The sequence below is a fragment of the Procambarus clarkii genome, chromosome 22 (assembly GCF_040958095.1).
Source record: "Procambarus clarkii isolate CNS0578487 chromosome 22, FALCON_Pclarkii_2.0, whole genome shotgun sequence".
Taxonomy (NCBI): Eukaryota; Metazoa; Arthropoda; class Malacostraca; order Decapoda; family Cambaridae; genus Procambarus; species Procambarus clarkii.
In genome coordinates, this window is record NC_091171.1 from 7,898,861 (window position 1) to 7,920,925 (window position 22,065).

At 42.4% G+C, this 22,065-nt stretch overlaps 1 non-coding gene across 1 annotated transcript in view; it reads right to left on the reverse strand.

The window, feature by feature from the left end:
• Positions 1-19,748, reverse strand: part of LOC123757307 (uncharacterized) — a 66,247-nt gene extending 46,499 nt beyond the window's left edge. The window contains exons 1-4 of the transcript XR_011229384.1: positions 19,362-19,748; positions 16,897-17,023; positions 12,177-12,418; positions 10,010-10,223 (exon numbers count right to left, since the gene is read on the reverse strand). This is a non-coding gene — a transcript (uncharacterized protein). The remainder of the gene's footprint in view (positions 1-10,009; positions 10,224-12,176; positions 12,419-16,896; positions 17,024-19,361) is intronic.
• Between the last annotated feature and the right edge of the window lie 2,317 nt (positions 19,749-22,065).

Consider the following 22,065-nt stretch of genomic DNA (forward strand, 5'->3'; position numbering starts at 1 on the left):
TCCCTTCGTTTTAACATTTGTCTGTAGTGATGCATCACAGTGCCATTGAAAAGGTTAAGCTAACGGCCTACTGCAGCTTGATTTGGGTGAGTCGTTTCTGCAAAAGTTTACAGTTCTTCCCATGCTCCACACATTTTCTTAATTTTTGAGGAAGGGACATTCTCTACTGCTTCCTCCTCCTCCCCCCTGAAGAAATTTCCTCAGCTGCCTCTTGTTGCTGCTCCTTGTGAAGGGCTTGGAGTTCTTCGGTGGTCAGTTCTTCGCTGTGTTCCTCCACCAACTCCTCAATATCAGCACCTTCCAACTCCAAGCCCAATTGCCAGCCCAGAGAAACAATTTCCTCAACAAGAGGAACTTCAGGTTCGGGTTCAAACCCCTCAAAGTCTCATTCTGGAACACATTCAGGCCACAATTTTCTCCAGCCAGAAATCATGGTTCTTAGAATCACTTCTTGCCAGGCTTTGTCTACGAGTTTTAAAGCCCTACAAATGTTAAATTGTTTTTCCAGAACTCTTTCAGGGTGAGGTTTGTGGCATCCGTCACTTCGACACATCTCCGGAAAAGTGCCTTTTCATAGTTTCTTAACACTTTCGCCCGGGCATGACGCAGCATTGCGTCATCCGTTTACTGTCGGTAATGCCGGGGATGACGCAGCATTGCGTCATCCACTTTAAATAATCGCCAAAAATCAGGTTTTTATCCAATTTTTGGGGGACTGGTTTTAAAATGCACGCCGATGTCTTTCCATCTTCTTTGTTGAGCCTCGTGGCCCTCAGGCGGCTTGGCACTCGCCGTGGGCCTATTGTTTTCGCTCCACTGTTGTGACCAATGTCGCCTCCCCTCGCATCTCAAACGTGTGAACATTTCGGCTATTTTCCGTGGCTATATTTCTTACTGCGGCTTTAGAAACTATCTACACTTACTCCACGATGGATAGTGATCATGAACAAGGCCCTTCCAGGAAGAAAATTGCGAAAGAAAGGCTTGAAAAGGGCGGGAATTGGGAGTGTAGCTGGAAGGCGTCTGAGCACTCACTTGCGGCTAACTCGTGGCCTGTCTTCAACTCGTCTACAGTTGGAGCGTGACCAGGTTTTTTATTTTATATGCTAATGTTCCTCTAGAGAATTCTATTGCGAACCCATTGAGACCAAAATGGTCTCACAACCTAGGACGAAACCTAGGACGAAAATTTAGGTGACCAGAGTGAAAATAGTGAAAACATTTTATCGAGTTTGCGCGCTCCTGGGTAACTCGTTCGCACTTTCTCTGTTTGCTGCGGGTAATTAGCCGGGCTTTTGGAGTTTATATGCATTTAGTGTTGTAGAGAATTCTATTGCGAACACAATGATACAAAATTTAATCTCGTAGGCCGAGAATTAAGGTGACAAAGTTGAAGAGAGTATACACTTTTCAGAATTTACGCGCGCTCCCGTGACACCCTCGGTACCATATCGCACAGTTGAGGGGTGGCGCGCGGGGTACGCCAAAGTGTTAAAATTGGCAATAATTTTCTGGGCCATAGGTTGAAGTAGAGGAGTGGTGTTGGGAGGAAGGAACTATATTGTAAAAAAAAAAACTTACTCCATCATTGAATCCTCCAAGCCTGGAGGATGGCCAGGAGCATTGTCGAGGAGAAGCAGGGCCTTGAGTGGCAAACTTTTCTCCTGCAGATACTTTTTGATGGCAGGGCAAACCATTTCATTTACCATTTACTCGGTAAAAAAATGCCTCGTCACCCATGCCATAGCATTAGCCCTCCACATCACACACATTTTGTTTTTCTGCACATTATATTTTTTGAAAACCCTAGGATTTTCGGAATGATACACAAGCAAGGGGGTTTAATTTTTAAATTGCCACTCTCATTACCACACAGCACAAGAGTACAGTAAACCTATCTTTCATAGACTTGTGTCTGGGCAATGACTTCTCCTTGGTAATGTATGTTTTCTTCGGCAATCTTTTCCTCAACACGAAATCGAAACAACTGGCTGCAACCGCCGACCCAATGCAATGCAGGCCCTACTAGGTCCAGTGGATATTGACAAGGTAGAGAGTGGCCAGGACCCTGTTCGACCTCCAAAAATTCCGTGCCGAATGTCAACTCAAGACATGTTGCCAAAGACGGCAGCCAAGCAGCAAACTTACGAACATCGTGAACACGAGGATAGCCGCAGGCTGACTAGACTTAATAACCCTGTGGACGACCTGGAAGATCCAAGCCCGAGAACAAGGAAGAAGGGAAACCGGGTCAACCCAAAGCGCATCCCCAGCCACTGAAGCCGTGGTGCACAAATAATGGTGGAGAGCCGCAACTGGACAACCCATGATGCATCCCCGGCCTGACCAACCAAGCATCAACAACCCAAGGACTCCTCCAGAAAGCAGCTGACTGATTCTTCGCCAGAAAAGGAGACGGTTGCATCCGAACCTACCTACCTCCAGAACCAAAAGAGCAGAAACCCCTGCCCCCCTTACCCGACCCCCAGAGACCATTGCCAACAGGAAAAAAGAGCCTTAGAAAAACACTCCTGAACCAAAGGGGCCACAACAAACCGAGGAGAAGAGAGAAAAGAGAGCACCCAGTCCAAACATCAGGATGGCTCAGGTGGCGCATGAGCAGGCCAGAGGTGAAACAACGCACAAGACAGCTTGTGAAATGGAGCAGAAGTAACATCAATACCAAACGCAAGCTGAAGCAGCTCCGCCAGCACTGCACGATATAAGGCGACAGTATTTGACATATGATGATGGCCCTGGAACAACCACGAAAGGAAGGACAAAACAACCCTATCAGAGACCAAAGTACACCTACGCAGTGATAGGAAAAACCTGAAGGAACCCCAGGAAACTTCATACTTCTGCCGAGATGAAGCATGCAGGTGGCACACCAACAACGAAGCCACCTGCACCCCATACAAGTGGTGATAGACTCGAGTCAGAAACTCAAGACGCGAAGACTCGAGGAGAACGAACGAACCAACCGATCTGCTGAAAGAGGTGGAGCCGTGGGAACACCCTCTGGGTCGGACACCAGAGGGTCAACACTTGCAGCAGAGGAGCTCCAGCATATTTCAACAATCCTAAGTATTGTAGTACAGGTTGATGGTAGTGAGTGGTGTCCCAGAGAACATAAAGGTATAGTGCTTTTGAAAAATAGGTGAGATAACAGGAAAGTGCTAAGGGAAGTGAAAAATCGGATGAGAAAAAGTTGCCCTAGTGTTTACAGTGCAGAGAATAACACTCAAGATGGCCACTGGCAAGGGGAAAAACAAAACAGAGCTTGATTTTGAGGGATTCAATGAAGAAAGCATTGATATTAGCAGTCTACATAACAAGTTAGTAAATTTAGATACTATAGTGAACTCTCATGTAGAAATAATTAGTAAATTGAAAGAAAGTAATGACCATTTGAATAGCAAAGTTTTATGTCTTGAGGGTTTAGTGAAAGACTTGCGCAAGGATAAGAATCAACTGGAAACAAATTGCAAAGCCATGGAAGAAGAAAATAAACTCTTAAAAATAGCTTTGGAAGAAGTTAAAGTAAATTTAAACATAAATGACTACAATAGGTTAGGCAAGGAAATTCAACAGGAGAAACAGCTTTTGTCAGCACAGATGGAGGAAGTTACACAGGGAATAGAACAGTGCAAGAAAGATATGCAACTCACTTATGCACAAGTGGCCAAGGAGAAGGAAAAAATAGAAGAAGCAGTAAAGGAAGTCAAACACTGCAGCAACCAAGATAAAACAAACATTAGGCTGGAAGTGAGAAAAGAATTGGCATCTAACCCGAAGTTGGTGCAAAACACAGTTGATCGGAGTAAGTCCCTGATCATTTTTGGCTGCAAAGAAAAGGCGATAACATCTAGGCCAGAAAGAGCTGTAGAAGAAGCTAAAGTAGTAGATAAAATTGTTGACCTCGTGGAAGGTCTTACAACCATAGAGAATGTGTGCGACTACAGGAGAATAGGCAGGTACGTAAAAGGGAAAGATCGACCTTTGAGGATCACCCTAAACGGTGCCAAACAGATGGAAGAAGTACTAAGGAATGCTAGAAAATTGCAAAGTGATGAGGATGGGAAAGGGTGGTCGTTAAGATGAGATCTTTCAAAAGAAGATAGAGAGAAGCTGAAACTGAACCTCGCCGAGGCAAAACATTTAAATGAGAGCAGGAATGAAGAAGAAATAAATTCTTTTTTCTACAAAGTGATAGGGGTAGGCAAACCAGTAAAGTGGTACATAAAGGCAAACCAACAAAATCAATAGAGAGAGGGGGAGTGAAGAATAAGGAGAGGGGGAACAAGTTCCTGAAGATTGCATACACCAACATAGATGGAGTGAGATCGAAGATACTGGAGTTAAGTGATGTAATACAGCTGCAGACACCAGACATTGTTGCACTCACGGAGACAAAACTTGAAGATGTAATTTTAAATGAGGTCATATTCCCAAGGGGCTACTCAATTTGGAGACAGGACAGAAAAATTAGGAAAGGCGGTGGCGTTGCTGTGCTGGTAAAAGAACACCTAAAGGTGAACGAAATAATGACTGCCAATCCACAAGAAGTTGACATAATAGCACTAGAGATCTGCCATGAGGATGATAAACTAATGATAATAAATGCATATAGTCCACCGCCAAGCAGCACATGGTCAAAGGAGGAGCTAGATAGTAAACGTGAAGGTCTTATAACAATAATGAGAGAGATTATAGCGAGAGCGGATAACGATAGATCACGACTGTTGATAGTCGGTGACTTCAACTTGAAATCCATAGACTGGGAAGCATATGAAGCTAAAACAGAAGATTTTTGGACCTGTAAATTTGTAGACCTCATCCTGGAAACATTCTTGTATCAACATGTTAAACAAGCTACGAGGATGAGGGAAGGGGACGTTTCCTCCATGCTAGATTTGATATTTACCAGGAAGGAGGAAGAGATATTTGACATTCAGTACTTTCCTCCCTTGGGTAAAAGTGACCATGTCTTTTTGGGAATAAAGTATGCAATGCGTTATAAGCTGGAAGAAAATAAGGAGGTTGAAGCAGTTGAAAAACCAAACTTCAGGAGAGCACATTATGGTGACCTTAGAAATTTTTTTAGTGAGTATAATTGGACAGACTTGATGCTAGGCAAGGAAGTGAATGAGATGTATGTCAAGTTTTGTGAAATATATGATAAAGGCACAAAAAAATTTATACCAAAACAGAGATGCAGAACTAGGAAACAGGATTGGTTCAGTAGAAATTGCGAGAGGACTAGAGACCAAAAGACACAAAAATGGAATCAATACAGGAAGAGGCCGAACCCTCAAACATACCAGCGATACAAAGATGCGAGAAACAGCTACACGGCAGTGAGGAGAGAGGCAGAAAGAAATTTTGAAAAAGGGATTGCAGACAAATGTAAAACAGAACCAGGTCTATTCTATAAATTCATAAACAACAAATTGCAGGTAAAGGATAATATTCAGAGGTTGAAAATGGGAAATAGATTCACGGAAGATGAAAAGGAAATGTGTGAAACACTAAACGAAAAGTTCCAAAGTGTGTTTGTACAAAATGAAATTTTTAGGGAACCAGATACAATAAGAATTCCAGAGAACAACATAGAGCACATAGAGGTGTCTAGAGACGAAGTGGAAAAAATGCTCAAGGAGCTCGGTAAGAACAAAGCAGCTGGCCCAGATGGCGTTTCACCATGGGTTCTGAGAGAATGTGCATCTGAGCTCAGCATTCCACTTCACCTGATCTTTCAGGCATCCCTGTGTACAGGAATCGTAGCAGACGTGTGGAAACAGGCTAACATAGTTCCAATCTACAAAAGTGGCAGCAGGGAAGACCCCCTCAATTATAGACCTGTATCATTGACAAGTGTAATAGTGAAAGTATTGGAAAAACTAATCAAAACTAAATGGGTAGAACACCTAGAGAGAAATGATATAATATCAGACAGACAGTATGATTTTCGATCTGGAAGACCCTGTGTATCGAATTTACTCAGTTTCTATGATCGAGTCACAGAGATATTACAGGAAAGAGATGGTTGGGTTGACTGCATCTATCTGGACCTAAAAAAGGCTTTCGACAGAGTTCCACATAAGAGGTTGTTCTGGAAACTGGAAAATATTGGAGGGGTGACAGGTAAGCTTCTATCATGGATGAAAAATTTTCTGACTGATAGAAAAATGAGGGCAGTAATCAGAGGCAATGTATCGGAATGGAGAAATGTCACAAGTGGAGTACCACAGGGTTCAGTTCTTGCACCAGTGATGTTTATTGTGTACATAAATGATCTACCAGTTGGTATACAGAATTACAGTATATGAACATGTTTGCTGATGATGCTAAGATAATAGGAAGGATAAGAAATTTAGATGATTGTCATGCCCTTCAAGAAGACCTGGACAAAATAAGTAGATGGAGCACCACTTGGCAAATGGAATTTAATGTTAATAAATGTCATGTTATGGAATGTGGAATAGGAGAACACAGACCCCACACAACCTATATATTATGTGAGAAATCTTTAAAGAATTCTGATAAAGAAAGAGATCTAGGGGTGGTTCTAGATAGAAAACTATCACCTGAGGACCACATAAAGAATATTGTGCGAGGAGCCTATGCCACGCTTTCTAACTTCAGAATTGCATTTAAATACATGGATGGCGATATACTAAAGAAATTGTTCATGACTTTTGTTAGGCCAAAGCTAGAATATGCAGCTGTGGTGTGGTGCCCATATCTTAAGAAGCACATCAACAAACTGGAAAAGGTGCAAAGACATGCTACGAAGTGGCTCCCAGAACTGAAGGGCAAGAGCTACGAGGAGAGGTTGGAAGCATTAAATATGCCAAAACTAGAAGACAGAAGAAAAAGAGGTGATATGATCACTACATACAAAATAGTAACAGGAATTGATAAAATCGACAGGGAAGATTTCCTGAGACCTGGAACTTCAAGAACAAGAGGTCATAGATTTAAACTAGCTAAACACAGATGCCGAAGAAATATAAGAAAATTCACCTTCACAAATAGAGTTCTTTTTTTTTTTTTTTTTTTTTTTTTTTTTTTTTTTTTTTATTATTTTCTACCACAGACGTGGCCACACATTTACAATGCTAACCAGCATATATACATTTTCTTCTGTCCTCCATGGACAGGGTTAGAGAAGTGTTAAACATACAGTTCAAGGGTTTATTGAACACTCAACCACAGAAGGTGATTCGGTGCTTTTAAAATGCTAAGCTAACCTACATATGTAAATACATAGATACACAGATTTACGTATGCCCTACATAAAGTATTAGATGTGTCTTTTACATAGTGTCATTAATGTACATTCACAAAGGTGAAATGTAATTCTGATCAGCTTCCATATATGCTTTGTACCCATACATATACATACACACACACACATACACATACATATATACACACACACATGCATTCACATACATTTGTCTCATTTACCCTGACAGGGTGAGGTAGCTGATAAAGAAACTAGTGTGCAATTAAGCACTTAATCACTGAAGGTGATGAAGGTGCTTTTACAAGCTCAGGTTATATAGTTACATCACATACATACATTGTATGATTGATACATTACATGGTCAATTTTGGATACAAGTCCAATATATCATCAAGTGTTCCAGTACTAATATAGTAACTACAGAGTTCAGCATACCTTAGCCCAGGAGGGCGAAAGTCAGTCAGTATTGGACACTCTACAATATAATGTTCAAGAGAGTGCATGTTTTCTCTTTCACAAAGTTGACACATTGTGTACTCGACATTTGGGTTTTGAGGAAGCTGCCAGATACGTCTATATCCCAGGCGTATTCTGGCCACTATAACATCACATTGCCGGGTTCTTGTTCTATTAGTCCCATATGTGAATGTCTCCTCACGATATCTATCATAATATTTAATGCTACAACTTTCAGGTCTTTGAGAATTTGTTAGGTCGGTGAGATTTTCATTAGATATTTGTTTAAGTATTCTCTTTGTCACTGCTAATGAAACACCCATATCAATTTCTACCACTGGTTTTCTGCAGGCTGACTTAGCAAGCATATCAACAGTGTCATGCCTTGAGATGCCAACATGTGATGGTATCCATAGGAATTTAATCTCAAATCTGTTTTCTTTGGCAGCTAAAACATTCATTCGAATATCACTGACTATTTTCTGGGTGTCACTACTATGTGCGTTCAATGCCAGGAGTGCACTCTGCGAGTCACAGTATATAAGTCCACTGCCTTTGTCTTTTAAAAATTCAGTGGCAAGGTATATGCCTGCAAGTTCGGTTTGAGTTGTACTTGCCCAGTCATTGACGCGCTTCATTGCTGTATGTACGAGAGAAGATTGTTCAAATATGTTACATGCACATCCGGTACATCGTCCACCTTCTTCTACAGAGCCGTCGGTATAGCACTGATAAACATCGTTACCCATACTCTGAGTACTTTCAGTGATGCTGGTAGACGGTTGGAACAAGTTAAGTGAGAAGGTGGTGGAGGCCAAGACCGTCAGTAGTTTCAAAGCGTTATATGACAAAGAGTGCTGGGAAGACGGGACACCACGAGCGTAGCTCTCATCCTGTAACTACACTTAGGTAATTACACCGAGCAAGCAGTGCCTGAAATCAAGGCTGGGCCGGCCACCAAGGAGCCAGAAGGACAACTCTCCCCTGGTAAGTCTCCAAGCGAGCTAAAACCTGGAGTAACAGCTGAACCGGGGAAAAAAGGTACAGGAACCCCCCCCACCTTGGCCAGTCCTGCCGAAAGGCATCAACCCCAACCGCCTCACAGTCGGGAAAGGGCGCCACATATACCAGAAGATGCCTTGACCACACCAACGCGAAGAGGTCCACCTCCATGCGCCCAAACGTCTGGCAGAGCCAACTGAATGAGTCGGCATCGACCGTCCATTCCATGGATAGGGGAATGAACTGAGACTGGCCTTCCGCCAGAACGTTGAACACTCCACGGACGTGAACGACCAGGGTGGCTACCACATACCAGCCAACTAAAGCTACCTCCCTCCATCCTCACCAAGATTCCTCCTCACATTATACTATGCACATCACTAATTATCAGCACAATCCAGCATTACCAAATCCTAGTCATTAAATCCTGTAAATGAATAATTTTCCTCAAGTTAATTTTGTAATGGAACATGAGAAGTCGTTTCAAGATTCTTAGATGGACCAAACAATGGCAGTGTGCTGTGGCTAGTGTTGTGAACATCTTGAACAGCATTATGTTCACTGATATCTGAACATTGTACACAGTTTTAATCAGAGTCAGCCTCTTCTGTAATACTAACATGGCTAAATAATACCAGTTACATATAGTGTATATTTAGACATTTTTAGGCAATACTGTGATCACAAGCTGAACAACAGTGCTGTTAGCTCATACTGCATGTGCCAGCCTTGGTTGCTCACTCAGTACTGAGGCTCTCACACCCAGGAAAGTTGCCCATGATTTTTTGTTTTAGATGGTGTCTGTTTACTAGATCCCTGAGGAAGCTGATGTGAACCCCTGTTGCCGTGGGAGTTTTGAATGCAATGTTAAACCTACGAGAGCCCTGAGACGCTCTGCACACCCCCGATCTAGTGCCTCAAGGCACTCTACACAGTGCGGTGGTTAATCACCGCACTGTGCATCTAGTTTTGGCAGAAACTTCATAGTGCAATTGTCAAGGACATATTTTTGTTGTTTTTATAAATGTTTAGGTAAAGTTAATGTCAAAAGGTTTCTAAGCACAATCATTGTCATTTCAAAACACAAAGAGTGATGAAAACATTAAAATATAGGGTAATTAAAAAATAACACAACTCTCAGAGTTGTGCTATTACAACAGAGTTGTTGTAACTACTGTACAACTGTGCAGTACAGTAGTTAAGTGTCTGGAGAATATTTGTATTTTATGAAGATGTATAATAATGACCAATTGATAACAAAATGTGTAAAAATTTAAAAGAGCTTTCATACCATACCTGTACATTACCCCTGCCATGTCCAACAAGCGCTTGCTTGCAATGGTGACTGGCTTTTGAACATGCTTATCAGAGAAGAAAACTACTTCTCTGATTCGGGCCTGAATAATTAATTTTGCACATTCATTGCAGGGAAACAAGGCAACATAGATAGTGCAGCCAGACAAGTCAGAACTATTCTTATTCATGATGGCATTCATCTCAGCATGACAAACTGTTGAATATTAAAATATGAATTCATAACACTAAAAACACTGATTAGAAATAAGTACTAAACACAAAATATCTGATATACTAGTTACAAGAAATTAAATGATAAAGACTTAAGCACCATTCATAAACTTTAAAATGCACATTAAAATGTTCACCACAATGAAGCCAAAAATAAGAGTAAATAATTGCTGCTGCCTATTCTGCTATTGTTAACATTACCAAAATTATACTTACATTGTTGCAGCATTTTGCTCCTTTCATATAAAAAAAAAAATTATTCATCAGTTATCAGCCTTACAAATTTCATGTGGTATTTAGTAATTGGCAAGAAAAAACAATTTTCATGACAGGTAAGCTTTGTTTCATTGTACTATTTTATTTATGTGAGCAAATTTGCTTAAAAATTAATTTTCTGCATTTAAAACTAAAGTACCCTAAATTTAAACCAAGGATAGACAAATATAAGAAAATATTTGTTTTTAAATTATGAAGTTAGTAACTAATACAATATACAGATTTGTTTTATACAATTCTGTATATTGTGTATTATACAATCATTGTGATTCCTTATACAATAAGTCACAATAACATGGCTGAAAAGTTGATATCCAAACAACAACTGTAAATATAGAAATGATGACATTTTAGTCTGTTCTGGACCATTACACAACTTGATAATGGTCAAAGATAGGCCAGAACATCGTTGTTTCTTCATCTTCATTTGTGGGTTGGATATCATACAGAATTTGGGTTTAGCTTCCACTGAAACTGAGAATCCTCCAAAAATGAAAAGTAATGTACAGTAATATTAAGTTACCTGAAGAGGATCCTTTACCAAAATTGTGCAGCTTCTATAATGATGGCAAATAATATTCATAGAGTAAAAAAACAGCAAAGAATATACTAAAACACAAGTTTTAGTATATTCTTATACAGAGCCCCAGGGAGCCTCTGGGGCTCTGGGTGAGCCCCAGAGACTCCCTGAAGCCATCACACTGATTAAATGTCGTACAACTAGGTGTCATCAGTCGCACAGTTCTATTGGCCTACCAGGGACCACGAGCCAGAACCTGGCCCTCTTTAGAGAGGCACACGGAGTGATGACCTATGAACACTTTACATTTAAAGTTAATTATCTTTGCCATCATCTAAGGAAGGACACCCAGAAAGATAGTGGGAATGGGTACGAAAGTTATCAGCCACCAAAGAAGCTGACAGAAGGAGCACCTGAGCATGTAGCTGCACAAGATTCATGTCACGGGGAAGGGCAGGGGTGAGGGGGTATGCAATGAAGTACACCAGAAAGCCCCCAGAAAAACTAGCAACAATCAACACTTCCTGCCAATCAAGCATGTAGGTACAGGAAAACTTGTGCCACACTCCAAGAGAAACAACTGGAAAGTCCGCTAGCCTGGATGACTCCAGAACCTTGTAGTGCACCCAATAAGGAAAGGAAGAACGAAACTCAAAAGAAGCTAGATCCATAACCAAGGGTAAATCAGGTCATGCAGGAGGTAAGTACTAAGAGCCTCCTGAGCCTCTGCAGGGGAAACATAGTAGGATGGAAATTCAAGATCTGAATCCCTAAATGCCAAACAGGGAAAATCCAGGTCATCCATCTGGGCACACTACCTGGCCCCCCTGCAAAACAGGCACTTTGATAGATAAAGAAAGCTACAGGGTAAAGCTTAAACTATTTAATTTAATATTTGGCACTAGAACGAACCTGAAATGTAGTGTGCTTGGGGATGTATAAAAAGTGAATGGTTGGTATGTGAACATATTTTAAAATAACTCATTGGAAGCAGATTACAATACTTCCACTTCTTCTTTTAACAGTGGAAAATGGAAAAATGGGGTAGTACTGTAATGATGATAATTGAATAAATATGCAGAAAACATTGATAATAAAAGTCAATTTAATTAAGACATACAATGTTTAATTCTTACTTACCATACATATATTTTGTATGAAGAGGGTCTTCTGAATCTTTACCCCAAGGTAATAGGTCATCACTGCAACCCCTCGGCATCCCATTATATCCAATACCAACTATTTTCTTGTCTGTATTCACTATACATGCTCCAACTTGTGAGCAAGGGTCCTTGCTTCTCATGGCAGTTAAAAATGCTACTGCCATGAAGTACTCTTCCCAACAAATATAGTTGGTCCTCTTTGAATTATACGCTGGTTCCCTGCAAGTTATTTTATGTGTTAAAAAAACAAAAACAAAAACAGCGTTGAATGTAATGAAACACCATTTTTTGGGTGAGACCCAGAGGCTCCCCGGTGCTATCCAGGCTGGTATGGATATATTTAGACTTTGACACCAGTCAATGTGAATGGAGTTCTAGGCCTACCGGGGACCACGAGCCCCTTCAGAGAGGCACAAGGAACAATGGCCTATAGAAACCCTGTGTGGCTGTAAGCATTCTATGTCTGCCATCGACCGAATCAGGCACCCAGAAAGGTAAGCGCCCCAAAACAAACCCCGTATTCTGGTTAAGAAATTGCTACTGAAAGATGAACTGCAACCTGCGACTCAAAATCACACACCAACTACCAGGACCAGGAATATTCACCAGATAATGGGCAGCCAAAACCCTGTTCGACCTCCAAAACCCCCGTGCCCGAATGTCAGCCCAAGACATGTTGCCAAACACAGCAGCCAAAGCTGCAAACTTATGAATGTCATAGGCATGAGGGTAGACAGCAGGCTGGCTAGACTTAATAACCCAGCGGATGACCTGGAAGACCCGAGCCTTGGAACAGGAAATGAGGGAAACCGGATCAACCCAAAGCATGACCCCGGCCACACAAGCCAAGACCCCCAGATAATGGCAAAGAGCCAAACCCAGACACAATACATAATACACCCCCGGTCTGACCAACCAAGTATCAATGACCCAAGGGGCCCCTCCAGAACGCCGCCTTCTCGTTCTCTGCCAGAAAAGAAGGAGACGGCTGCAACCGAACAAACCAACCGCCTGGACCAAAAGTGCAGAAACCCCTGTGTCGGAGGAGAGCATGAAGCTCACCAACCCGACTGCCAGAGGCCATTGGCAACAGAAACAGAACCTTGGAAAAACAATCTTGAACCGAAGAGGCCAACGCAAACCAAGGAGAAAAGAGAAGAGAGAGCAGCCGGTCCAAGGACCAGGACAGTTCAGATGGTGCATGAGAAAGCTTGCGAAACAGGGCCGAAGTGACATCCACCCCGAACGCAAGCTAGAGCGGCTCCGCCAGTGCCACACGATAAGAGGCAACAGTATTAGGCATAAGAAGGCGGTCCTGAAAGAGCCAAGAATGAAAGGACAAAACAACCCAATCGAAAATAGAAGACAACCTACAAAGAGAGAGAAAAGGACGAAAAGAACACCAGGAAACTTCATACTGTCGCTGAGACGAAGCACGCAGATTGGACACAGCCTCCTGATCACCATTCAAGTAGTGATCCACCAGTGTCAAAAAGACCAGACGAAAAGAGCAGAAGAGTAGACTGAACCAGCTATGTACCAGACTGATCCGATCTGCTGAAAGAGGCACAGCAGCAGAAAACGCCCCTATTTCAGACAAAGAGCAAGCAGCACCTGAAACAAAGTCTGAGCCGGCCCCTAAGTGGCCACAAGGATGACTCTCCTGCAGTAAGACTCCAAAAGAGCCAGAACCCTAAGCAACAGCTGAACCGGGGTCAAGAGGTATAGGTAACCCAACCTCAACCAGTCCTGCCGAAAGGTATCCACAGCGATGGCTCCACAGTCAGGGAGGGGCGCCATCTATATCGGGAGACGCTGAGACCATACCAATGCGAAGAGGTCAACCTCCAGGAGCCTGTACGTCCGGCAGAGCCAACGGAACGAGTCGGCCTTGGATTGGGTTCTCTCTTATTTATCTTCTCCTCGGTTTGTTGCGGCCCCTTTGGTTCAGGATTGTTTTTCCAAAGCTCTTTTCTTGTTGGCATTAGCCTGTGGGGGTCAAGTCGTGGAGCTTCATGGTCTCCTCCGGCACAGAGGTTTCTGCTCTTTTGGTCAAGGTGATAGGTTAGTTCATTTGCAGCCGTCTCCTTCTTTTCAGGTAAAGAATGAGACCGCTGCGTTACGGAGGGGTCCTTAGATTGTTGAGGCTTGGTTGGTCAGGTCGGGGGTGCACCATGTGTTGTGTCCGGCTGCGGCTCTACCGTTATTTGCGCGCCACGGCCTCTGTGACCGGGGACGCGCTTTGGGTTGATCCGGTTTCCATTCTTCCCTGTTCCAGGATTCGGGTCTCTCAGGTTGTCCGCAGGGTTATTCGGTCCACCCAGCCTGCGGTCTATCTTTGTGCCCATGATGTTCGTAAGTTTGCTGCACTTGCTGTCATCTTCGATATCATGTCTTGGGCTGACATTCGGGAGCGGGGTTTTTGGAAGTCGAACAAGGTCCTGGCTGCACGCTACCTCGTAAATGTTCCTGGGCCTAGTCGGGCCTGTGTCGCTTTGGGTCGACGGTTGCAGCCTGTTGTCTCGACTTTGAGTTGAGGAGCGAGTGCCGCCCACCTCCCGGATAAGTCCCTCTTGTTTTCGTCTTTTGTAATGTAGTTCCGGGGAGCCAAAGGGGCTCCCCCCTTCCCCCCAGAAAACCAGCGTTGAATGTAATGAAGCACCATTTTCTGTGCGAGACTTGGAGGCTCCTCGGCAACCATCCCTCCCCCCAATCGGTGGTTTTACGTGTGTTTTGACATCCAGCCTTGAACTGGGGTGTGGATAGCCGGTGCAAAGGATCTGGGGCTCCCCTTTCCCCCTCCCGGGGAAAGGGGAACTGCACAGACAAGTGGCGCGGCATGTGGGACGTCATGCTCGTTTGCTCATTTTCATTTGGGGAGTTCTGTCCACTCGTTAGTGTTCTGTAGTAGTTTTAACCAGCATAGGGGTTTGTTTTGAGGCGCTTACCTTTCTGGGTGCCTAGCCCGGTCAATGGCAGACATAGAATGCTCCAAATCACATGTGCACTTCTATAGGTCATTGCTCTTCATGCTTCCCTGAGGGGGCCAGGTTCTGGCTTGTGGTCCCTGGTAGGCCTAGAACTCCATTCACACTGACTTATACCAAAGTCTAATAATATACATATCAGCCTGGATAGCTGTGGGGAGCTTACGAGTCTCACCCAGAAAATAGCATTTTGTTACATTTAACGCTGGGTTTTTATAAACTCTCAATTCAAAACATGGCTTTTCCAAAAAGTTATTTAAACTGTTCTGAGCCATGACATTCAGATCCTAATGAATCTTCTCCAAAGATTCAGCAGGGTGATATAATGTGGTATGGAGGAACTAAAAAGAAGCTCTATCCAGTTCATAATGAGCTCACTTCATATCACAAGTGACTAACCTAGTAAACCCAGCTTCCCAGCATCAAGTGGCAGCACCATTGCCTAGTCAGGGTTTCCTAACTTATTTTATTCATATTTTCATTGTGTTCATTGACACCACAAGAAAGCCTTTGCAAAAAATGTATTTGTGTAAATAAACAAGGTTATCCTGCTGCAAATATGAATGTAAAGAAAATTTTGAAAACCAAAAATTAAGTACCTCCCAAAAAAAAGTTATCCTTCAGCTCAAGAAGTTGATCGTAAAGGTACAAAAGAATTGTGGAGTTTATTTATGCCCAAATGGAGTAGGAAACAAAGTCACTGCAGCAATCTCAAGTTAATGTGCAAAGCAGAGGAGATGGGGAAATTGCAGGCTCTCTTGATGGGCTAGGGTTTTTCTTTGTAAAAATTTTTTTATAAACCTGTGATGGGGAATGCAAGTGGATGGGAGATGAGTCCACATGAGTGCTTTTGCTACTCATGTGAAATAATAGGTCTATGGTCCATTGTTTTGATTTGTGATGAGACATTGGAGCATTCATTACTGTGATTTTGTTGAATATTCAGTATCCTCAAAACTTAGGAATAGCTGTGTATCATATCAGCTCCAAATGCAGGCATTTTGTCAGAGCTTCTACATGCAGGAAAACTAACAGAAAGAGGACAGTGCTGACATTTGAGAAGAAGTGTTGTGTGCACTGAACATCAAGTGAGAAAGACTGTGCTTTCAGACATTATTAAGGATAAATCTACCATCTTTGACTATTGTTCTAGAAGTGAATGTAATTTAACAGTACATAATAGAAAAGCAGTAAGGTAAGCTAAGATGCAGTGTTAATAATGCTATGTGGGAGTGGTACAAAGGCTTGCAAGAAGACTTGCATTGAACCACTTGCACCTAGTTCATCACATAATGACCCAAGCACTACAACATCTAAAAGTACCCCATCACCATCATTCTCCACTTTAGTCAACCTAACCCCATCAGTATCCACCACTACCTATACCATCTAAATAATGCTGCACCATCAAAAATAATATTCAGCTTCATAAGCAGCTCAGAACATCTCATTGACGAGTAAAAGCAAAATACCTGTTTTTTCTCATAAAATTGTCAAGCTTTTCCCATACATTTTCAGGATGACAAACTACTTATCCAGGCGCAGCAGGTTATTCTTTCATGCAAATCCCAGTGTCCGGAAAGCATGTGGTCAGATGTGTATTCAATACAGTAACACAAAGATATAGTGTCTTTAATAAATAATAACGTGTTTGAATAACTTTAATACCATGAATAATATATTATTTTTAATTTCAAATATTCTTCTTACCCAAGATCCAGATATGCTAAGGCACCACTAATATCGTCATCATCATTGATAGCTGCTGCTGGGCTTATAGTCAGACTTTCATCATCTAACTTGGACACTGCAGAGTTCATTGCTTCCATTTTATTATCTGCAATTAATTAGCAATTAATGTTGTTTTGGCTCTTTTTTTATGGCTGTGTGTATGCATATGTTTTTGGTCAGGGACTCATCTTAGTTGATGTCCTAAACCATAGCCATGGAGCCACCAAACATTGCTAGTACCCCTAGTACATAATAAATTTTCTGCTTCACTGACACAATATGCTTTGCAAAGGTCTTGTCCTATAATACAGAGAGGGTGGGCAGTAAAGTGCATATAGTACCTCAATCTACCACTGAGAGAAACGGCTCACTAGGGCACCAAAGAACACAAACTACTCAATACTCATATCAAATGATTACTGGTACTTTTAGTAGAGTTAGGTTCATTCCCAACTCACAAGCGGATATCTGGGGTTCGAATCCTGGGCAAGGACAGAAATGATTGGGCACATTTTCTTTCACCTAATAGCTCTGTTCACCTAGCAGCAAATAGATGTAAACTTTCTTGTATAGAGAATGTTGTGAGCCTCCTCTTGAATCACTTATGATATAAAAGGATTCATAAAGATTATTGATATGGACATGTGTATGTATGTATATATATATAATATATATATAATATATATATAATATATTATATATATATATATATATATATATACACACACACACACACACACACACATACACACACACACACACACTCAACAAACTGGAAAAGGTGCAAAGACATGCTACTAAGTGGCTCCCAGAACTGAAGGGCAAGAGCTACGAGGAGAGGTTAGAAGCATTAAATATGCCAAAACTAGAAGACAGAAGAAAAAGAGGTGATATGATCACTACGTACAAAATAGTAACAGGAATTGATAAAATTGACAGGGAAGATTTCCTGAGACCTGGAACTTCAAGAACAAGAGGTCATAGATTTAAACTAGCTAAACACAGATGCCGAAGAAATATAAGAAAATTCATCTTCGCAAATAGAGTGGTAGGCGATTGGAACAAGTTGAGTGAGAAGGTGGTGGAGGCCAAGACCGTCAGTAGTTTCAAAGCGTTATATGACAAAGAGTGCTGGGAAGACGGGACACCACGAGCGTAGCTCTCATCTTGTAACTACACTTAGGTAATTACACACACACACACACACACACACACACACACACACACACACACACACACACACACAATGTATGTACATGTGTATGTAATATTACTAATTGTGTAACTAGCTTCACAAGATTGTCACTTACTTAGCTAAACAACGAACTATGGAGTTCAGTTCCTAAGCCCATTATGTGCCTCTGTAACCCTTTCCACCTACCGCCCATGGGATGGGTATGGAGTGCATAATAAATAAATTAAATTAAAAAATGGAGCTAGTCAACTGTTGTGGAGTTGCATCTTTGGTAGGGTCAATAGTTTGATCTTAGAAGAGGACCTCGATACTAGCCTAACACACATACATACACAAGCTGTCTGTTCCCTCAATAAAATAAATTATAATGAAATATTATTTTTTGTCCTTTGACAGTGTTATTTTCAAAATGCATATGCCTTCAAAGTTCTGTTTAGAGAATGACTATTATTTCACTAAGACTTTGCATTGATCTTTGTCTTAGCTTAGAAAAATGTCTGGAAGGTTACTTGAATACATTCAAGGGTCATACCATTCTTAGTGATTTATAGCTTGGGAGACCATTCAAGTTTTCTTTCAATTTCATAAACACAAAAAACACACACACACACACATTCAAGGAAACTTGGGGGTACCGCTGGCTGTGTATATAGCACACTGGACACGTAATCCTGTGGCCTGGGTTCGATTCCCGGCGCCGGTGAGAAACAAAAATGGTCAGAGTTTCGTTCACCCTGATGCCCCTGTTACCTAACAGGGGCATAATCAGTGCCCCTGTTACATAACAGGGATGTACATAAATAAGTACCTAAGAGTTAGACAGCTGTTACAGGCTGCTTCCTGGGGGGGAGAAAAAAAATTTGTTAGTAGTTAGTAACAGTTAATTGACAGTCGAGAGGCAGGCTGAAAGAGCAGAACTCGACCCCACGAGCACAACTAGAGGGGGTACAGGTTTGAAATACAACTAGCTGAGTAAACACACAGTCTCTCTGTCCCCTAGGGTTTGGGCTTTCCAGGGCTCTGACCTCTTTGGGCTAGGGCTTTCCAGGGACCTGCCCGAAACGCTACGCGTACTAGTGGCTGTACAAGAATGTAACAATGACTATTAAAGATATGACTGTATTCCTTTATTTCACAATTTAAACTCGGTAACAGGTTTTTTTCCTAAATTATTTTCAACAATTAAACTATTTAAAAGGTTTATTAGCAAGTATACAATACTTAAATATCTTAAAAGATTTCTGCTCACAGTGCTTCTTTTTCTTCTTGCCTCCTCGACTCAAGATGACAGCACGTGATGTCATGTAGGATGTGTCCTGTGAGGGGCCCAGGGTTGGGAGCTGATGACAGTACTGCTCGAGTGACCTTTAAGTCAAGATCTTGGTCAAACATGGTCTGTCGACCGTGCAGAGAGCAGCCGCCGTTCCTTCTTGATGATAGGTGCAGTTTGTATGAACCCGCCGCCGTTCCTGCAGCTGGTGTAGGCCTGTGTTTGTTGTGATACTGAGCCATCGCCTCGGGTGCTTTATTGCCAATCACGTTTTCTTTGATACCTGAAGACGTCCATGTGTGGCCTTCAGAAATTGGAATGTTAGATTTCATGGAAACTTTTAAAATACCAAACAATTTAGGAGGTTTAAAATCTAAACCGAGTCCATTCTCTATGAACTCGGAAAAACATATGACAATAAGTCATATTTTGAGGTTTTATGAGAAACCTCATACCCATGAGGTTTCCATGCCATGGTCACCTATCATCTCCCTACGGGAAGTGCTAGGCAATTCCTCTATCATGCCCTGCTAGTCCAACCGCTTCGGGTAGACGGTAGAGCGACGGTCTTGCTTCATGCAGGTCGGCGTTCGATTCCCGACCGTCCAAGTGGTTGGGCACCATTTCTCCCCCCCCCCCCCCGGTCCCATCCCAAATCATTATCCTGACCCCTTCCAAGTGCTAAATAGTCGTAATGGCTTGGCGCATTCCCCTGAGAGTTCCCTTCCCTTTCTTGATAGTCTCCTCGATGGTAATCTAGAAAGGGCAAAATTTAAATTTAATTCCTGGACCTTTTTTGAGTTTCTGTACTTGTAATCGATCTTCAAGCCTTCCATCGAATAGACAGTACGTTTTAATACTAAATGTAATAAGCACACTCCTGACAAAGTGCATAGTACATAAACACACACAATTGTGCCATTACATTTACCTCCCCAAATATTCTCCTCATTTTGTTAAAACACTTACAATTTTAGGAAGAAGTTTTCATGTTCAATTCTATATACACAAGTTTTAAATATAAAGAATTTCATTTCCACTTTTATTAAAAATAGAGATTTTATACAAAATTTGAAAATATCCTGAGTTACTTTATAATTTATTGAAAGACTTTAGTTTTGTTTTATTAGTTTATAAAATTGTAATATCAATATAGCTATAGGTTAAGTACTAATTGTAATTAAGAAGCAATAAATGCTATTTACATGCTTGTCCTCCTACACTCCCAAGGTTAGGTTATGTCGTGGTTTTCTGTACAGCTTTTCAGGTAAACTTTAATATTCACAATATTTTGGTGCGATGCTGGCGATTAAGTGTATTTATGTACTATGTCGATAGTCAGGATTGTACTTATTACATTTAGTATTAAAACGTACTGTCTATTCGATAGAGAGGCTGTCCATAAACTGTACATTTGTGATGTACATTAATCAATCAGTATGTTTGAGCACGGGCTGGTGCTCGCCACACCTGTCACCACATCCTCAGCTGGGTCACCTCATCATCATAATATTGGCCAAATGTTCCTTAGTCCTGGTGTCAAACCCCTCCTTAGTCCTGGTGTCAAACCCCTCCTTAGTCCTGGTGTCAAACCCCTCCATAGTCCTGGTGTCAACCCCCTCCTTAGTCCTGGTGTCAAACCCCTCCATAGTCCTGGTGTCAAACCCCTCCTTAGTCCTGGTGTCAAACCCCTCCTTAGTCCTGGTGTCAAACCCCTCCTTAGTCCTGGTGTCAAACCCCTCCTTAGTCCTGGTGTCAAACCCCTCCATAGTCCTGGTGTCAAACCCCTCTTTAGTCCTGGTGTCAAACCCCTCCATAGTCCTGGTGTCAAACCCCTCTTTAGTCCTGGTGTCAAACCCCTCCTTAGTCCTGGTGTCAAACCCCTCCATAGTCCTGGTGTCAAACCCCTCCTTAGTCCTGGTGTCAAACCCCTCCTTAGTCCTGGTGTCAAACCCCTCCTTAGTCCTGGTGTCAAACCCCTCCTTAGTCCTGGTGTCAAACCCCTCCTTAGTCCTGGTGTCAAACCCCTCCATAGTCCTGGTGTCAAACCCCTCTTTAGTCCTGGTGTCAAACCCCTCCATAGTCCTGGTGTCAAACCCCTCTTTAGTCCTGGTGTCAAACCCCTCCTTAGTCCTGGTGTCAAACCCCTCCATAGTCCTGGTGTCAAACCCCTCCTTAGTCCTGGTGTCAAACCCCTCCATAGTCCTGGTGTCAAACCCCTCCTTAGTCCTGGTGTCAAACCCCTCCTTAGTCCTGGTGTCAAACCCCTCCATAGTCCTGGTGTCAAACCCCTCCTTAGTCCTGGTGTCAAACCCCCTCCATAGTCCTGGTGTCAAACCCCTCCTTAGTCCTGGTGTCAAACCCCTCCATATTCCTGGTGTCAAACCCCTCCTTAGTCCTGGTGTCAAACCCCTCCTTAGTCCTGGTGTCAAACCCCTCCATAGTCCTGGTGTCAAACCCCTCCTTAGTCCTGGTGTCAAACCCCTCCTTAGTCCTGGTGTCAAACCCCTCCTTAGTCCTGGTGTCAAACCCCTCCTTAGTCCTGGTGTCAAACCCCTCCATAGTCCTGGTGTCAAACCCGTCCTTAGTCCTGGTGTCAAACCCCTCCTTAGTCCTTGTGTCAAACCCCTCCTTACTCCTGGTGTCAAACCCCTCCTTAGTCCTGGTGTCAAACCCCTCCTTA